Source organism: Archocentrus centrarchus, chromosome 21 (genome assembly GCF_007364275.1).
Source record: "Archocentrus centrarchus isolate MPI-CPG fArcCen1 chromosome 21, fArcCen1, whole genome shotgun sequence".
Taxonomy (NCBI): Eukaryota; Metazoa; Chordata; class Actinopteri; order Cichliformes; family Cichlidae; genus Archocentrus; species Archocentrus centrarchus.
In genome coordinates, this window is record NC_044366.1 from 29,680,373 (window position 1) to 29,686,372 (window position 6,000).

The following is a 6,000-nucleotide window of genomic DNA, read 5'->3' on the forward strand; positions in this document are numbered from 1 at the left end:
ACCAAAATATTTAATGTAAGGTCAAACTATTTTTTGGGGGGTGGTCTCTCTTTTTAAATAATAAAAAAAAAAAAACATGCATACCTTTTATAAATCAATGCACCTATCCTTCTCCACAAATATCTCTGTTACTCTGTTGCACCTATAGCGGGTATAGCTGCCGCAGCACTGCCTCCCTATCGGTGCTGCACGGTACTTTCTGCCTCATCACGTGTATTTTCACCGTACATTTATGACTGATCACAACACATTCATTCAAGACATTAGCCAGACTGTGGAACATCAGCATGTATAGCACATGTGCAATCAAACATGTATACTGACGATATAAAGAGAGACGGCAATGGGAATGCGCCAACCACCTGCTTCATTTGTTGTATGTGACACAGTGCCACCAGACGTGAGGCACAGCAATGCACTGCCTCACACCGTATTTTTTTCTTTGTGTTTGAACAGGGAATGCGTAAACGCCACGATTTTGACCATTGAAATGTTGAAATAATTCAGAAAACAGTTTTATGAAACAGTTCTGTAGAGCAATCAAGTGGTCAAATGTATTTTCTCTTATCATTGTTAGTATTTTACTTGTCATGATGACAGGTGAGGCACTGCCTCCCCTGGCTGTACGTGACTGTTATCCATGAAGTCCATTAACTATCAGAGGCTCTACATGCTGCTCCTCTTACTGGCTCCCCCTTCCATTGTTTTAGATGTTTTGTCTGCATAGACTTTCAGAGCCACACAATCCTCCTCTTCCACATTGGTGCATTTGAACGGCACGGTTGCGGGTCATGTGGAGTTGGCCTCAGCTGCGAGTCACATAACTTAATGATTTAGTCCGTTCCTGTCCTCTGTTTGCAAATTAAATTTCACCACTATATTTTTCACCTCCAGATACACAGTGAGAACTCTTGAAGTATATCTTTCAGTGCACATTTTAAACAAATAGGACTGCTTTCTTGAATTTGCCAGAATGGGCACTCCACCCTTTTCAAGATGAGAACCATGGCCTCAGATTTGGAGGTGCTACTTCTCATACCAGCTGCTTCAGACTTGGCAGTGAACCGTTCCAGTGTGAGCTGGAGGCTGCCACCTGATGGAGGCAAAAGGACCGCAAAATCCACAAGCAGAGTACAAAGTGGTAGCCTTCTGCCCCTTGGTTATACCTAGATATTCTGTCCATAGAAATTGTCCGGGTTGAATCCAACACCCACTGGAAATGAGTCCGACGTATTGCTGGCAATGCAAACCAAGCTTTCGCTGCAGACAACTGCAGGCCAGATATCCCATACGCCCTTGCAACCCCACAGGATACACTGAGGGACGAGGTAGAATGCCTTCTTCAAGTCCACAAAACACATACAGACTGGATGGGCAAACTCCCACCACGCACACTTCAATATCCTCAAGAAGCTAAAGGATCTGAGGTTTGGCTAACAGATAGCCCTTCCTTTCCAGCACCCTGGCATAAACCTTCCAGGGGATGATACAGATTGTGATCCCCCAATAATTGAAGCTCACCCTCTGGTACCCCTTTTTAAAGATGGGGACCACCACCCCACTCTGCCCCACTCCATATCTCCATACAATGTTGCAGAGGCGTACAAACCAAGACAGCCCTACAACGTCCAGAGCCTTCAGGAATTCAGGGCAAATTTCATCCACCCTAGGGGACCTGGCAACAAGGAGTTGCTTAACTACCTCAGTGACCTTGCCCCCAGTGATGGGCGAGTCATCTCCCTTGTCTTCAGAGTTTGCTTCTTCTTCAGAAGGCATGTAAGTAAGATTAAGGAGGTCCTTGAAGTATTCCTTCCTCCACCCAACTGTAGAGTCAGGTGATTTCTGCAGCACCCCATGTGCACTATAAATCATGTGAGCAGAGCACTGTTTTCTTCTACCGAGTCACCTAACAGTTTGCCAGAATTGCTTCGAGGAAGACCGAATGCTTTTTTCCATGTCAAAACTCCTCCCACTCCCAAGTTTTTGCTTCTGCCACTGCTGGGACTGCATTCCACTTGGCCTGCCGGTACCAAAGTCTCAGCTGTCTCCAAATTCTCACAAACTAATCAAGTCTGACAAGACTCCTTCTTCAGTTCAATAATAAAACACCACAAGGGTTGAGACCTGGAGGGGCAATTTTGCCCCTCCAGGTCTCACTGTCATTGCCCACATGAGTGTTGAAGTCTCCTGGTAGGATGACAGAGTCACTGGATGGAACACCCTCGAATACTATGCCCAGCTACGCCAAGAATCCTGGTTACTGTCATTTGGACAAGTGCAGACAACAGTCAGGGCCCATTTCCCAGCCTGAAGGCACAAGAAATCAATCCTCTCGTCCATCAGTGAAAGCTCCAACTTGCAGGCAGCAAGCCAAGGGGATATAAGGATACAACCTGATGTCTCGGACCATCACCAACAGCAACTCCAGACTGCAAAAGAGTCCAGCCCCTCTCCAGGAGACCTGTTCCAGAGCCAGTTGGGTGAGCCTGACTATATCTAGCCAGTATCTCTCAACTTCACAAAGTACCTCAGGCTCCTTCACCACTGTCACCAAGTGCTTGCTCATAGGGGTCATTTTGATGTTTTCTCTGTAATTATTGTAGGGTCTATACCTTACAATGTAATGCACCTTGATGTGACTATTCGTTGTGTTGTGGCGCTATATTACTAAAATAGAACTGAATTTAATTCCATGTCCAAATAGCCAGCCTTGATAGCTGGGGATCAGTCCGCCTGGGTGTCCACCCTTGGCTGCTGCCTGAAACACATTGCACCTAACCCCTCTAGGTGGTGGGGCTACCGGAGGGTAGGCCCATGTCACCTCTTCGGGCTGTGCCTGGCCGGGCACCATGGACTAATGCCCATCCACTAGACACTCTCTTTCAATCTCCCTCCCCAGGCCTGGCTCCAGGGTTGGGCCCTGGTAACCCTATCCCAGGCAGGGTAAAGTGTTCCCTTGGTATTTCTTCCATGGGGTTGTTTGAATTGCTCTTTGTCTGGCCCCTCACCCAGGACCATTTTGCCTTGGAATACCCTAACAGGGGACAAAAGGCCCCAAACAGCACAACTCCTGGGATAACTGGGAAAGACACAAAAACTACCAAGGTACCGATTCACGGATGAGTCCCATAATGCACTGCATTATGGGACTCATCCACAACGTGTCTTTTGTTCTGTCTCTCTCTCTTTACCCTCAAGCCAAGGGCTTGCTCAAAGGGAGCTGTTTTGACAGTTTTGTTTTCTCCTTAATTATTTTAAGGTCTTTACCTTACAATATAAAGCGCCTTGAGGCACCTTGTGATTAGAAGCTATATAAATAAAACTAAACTGAATTGAACTGCTCCAGTCACCCTTCTGTACATACTGTCATATTTTTACTCCTTGTTCCTGCCGTGCTAGGTTTTTGTATTTTTTTTGTGTGAATTCAACATTAAAGTTGCCTTTCTGAATTAATCCCTGTTTTTTGAGTCTTCCACTTGTCTGCATCCATTTGGGTCTACATCCTGCCTGATTCCTCCTCTGTTTTTAAGTTTTCATCACTTCTCCCACACAAATGCAAAAACACACATATATGTATAAAATGCAGTCAAGTTTCCCTCTCCTTTCTACACTCCTCTGTGCTATTAGTGGATTCCTAGTGTACTGTTATCAAGGTTCTGGTTTAAAACTTGTCTGAGGCCTGTATTGCCTGTCAGTACAACCTAAGACAAGTTTGTACTGACAGAATGATCATGAACTTGTGTCTCGTGCTTTAGTCTACTTGCTTGGCATTTTTGTTTGTTTGGTCTTACTTTATAGAAAAGGAGGGTGATTTTAGGAAATAAGAGTGCTAATAATAATTACACTGGTCAACAACAAATTTGTTGTCTGTGTTTTTTCAGCTGATTTAGGACAAATTTGATGCGCTGAATCCAAAAATCACATTGGTTTTGCTCAATCAGGTCAGGTTTTTGAGCTATGGCCACATGTCGGTTTTTACGTTTTTGTTCACATGTACGCATGTGTGGAGCATTTTAGAAGAAGTTGGTGGGGTAAAATGCGATGTCGAATAATTGTTTTGATTGGAAATGATTATTTTAATGACAAGAAGTATTCAGGTCCGATAGTTCTGGGTGATTATGTTGAAAAGGGATCAGTTTGAAGTCATAAAACCTCGAAATCTTCCAAAAATTGGTGCAGCAAAGCGTAAAGTTGGTGGATCAAAACTAAAGTTAATGGGGCAGCCGCCCCACGAAGTGTATAGGAAAGTTTGCCTCTGTACCCATCGCTCACTCGACTACACTGAAGGAGAAGTATGAAGCGGTGAAATATGTGCTTGAGAAAATTGGTTATGATCAGCATAAGTGGTTTATTTGTGTTGACCTGAAGATGGTGAACTTTTTGTTGGGACAACAGTCTGGCTTCACCAAGTACCCATGTTTTCTGTGCATGTGGGATAGTAGGGACCGTGCTCAGCATTACACGAAGAAGGACTGGCCTGCGCATGAGGAATTGGTGCCTTGCAAAGAAAGGAACGTCATCAACGACCCTCTGGTGGACAGAGACAGAATACTCTTCCCACCGCTGCACATCAAGCTCGGCTTAATGAAGCAGTTCACCAAGGCTCTGGACAAGGATGGTGACTGTTTCACTTACTTGTGCCAGGCTTTTCCAGGATTGACCATGGAGAAGTCGAAAGCTGGCATCTTTGACGGTCCTCAGATCCGTCAGCTCATCAGAGATCCAGAGTTCGAAAACTCAGTGAACAAAGTGGAACTGGAAGCGTGGAAGGCATTTGTTCTAGTAGTGAAGAACTTTCTTGGCAACAATAAGGCCAGAAACTATGCAGAACTTGTCAACAACATGCTGACTGCTTTCAGAAACCTGGACTGCAACATGAGCGTCAAGATGAACTACCTATTTTCACATATGGACCAGTTTCCTGAGAACCTGGGTTCAATGAGTGACGAGCAGGGGGAGAGATTCCATCAGGACATGAAAGAGATGGAGTCCCTGCCGCTGGGCATTCCAGGAGTTCGAAGAAATGGAAGTTCAAGCCCTGAAGTTTGAACAATGGTGAAGCAACATGAAATTTACGTGTACTTACCTTTATCATTGCCCACCATTCAGTTTACAGTAATCGATGTTTCTATCAGGTAATCAATATATGTTGTTGGAAAAACATTTTTTTCTCTTAAAAACATATTTAGGATGATGTGTTGACAAAAATCAGCTGATAATGCCACAAAAATGTAATCAATTTTGTCACAAGATCTGATTTTTTTTTTCAAATCAACTTAGCACAAAAACCTAACCTGATGGAGAAAAACGGATGCCATTTCCTGATTCAGCCTAAATCAGTTGTAGAAATCTAGACAACATTCAAAAAGAAAAAAATTGTTGCCCAGTGTTATGCTTTAGAATGCTTTTCATATGCTTCTCCATTCTTTACTGAAAGAGAGAGCTGCTCTCTCCCTCTGTCTCTGTCTTTAACAAATGTGTGTGACCTTGTTTAGTATAGACACTGATTACAGAACTCAGTGGCTCACAGAAATATCATTTGAGAGCAACTCTGGCTTGTAATGACTTATTGTGCTTTAAAATATTATAATCATGTCATGTTGTTTTTAGTTTTAATCAATAGGTTAATAACCATAGGGGTGTTAAATTTTTGTTAGGGATTATTTTTTACTCAGTGAATAGAGGACAAATGTTTAAAGGTAAACTCCAGTAAATTAATTAATAAACAGTGAATCAACCAAATAATAAACAATTAAATAATACTTTAGACAGAGAGCAACAGATCAGAAAGTTCTAGACTAACTTCTCTCTTTCAGTGCATCTTATCTTGAGGACCGGCCACCGAACGTACAATTAGAACATCGCCAGCGTCACCATGTTCTGTCATTAATCTGGACAAGATTTCTCTGTATTGATTAAATTAGAACATCAGGAAGAAGATGTGCTCATGACTGAGAGGAATCTGGGTCATGAAAAACCAGCTTGACAAAGACTGAATGA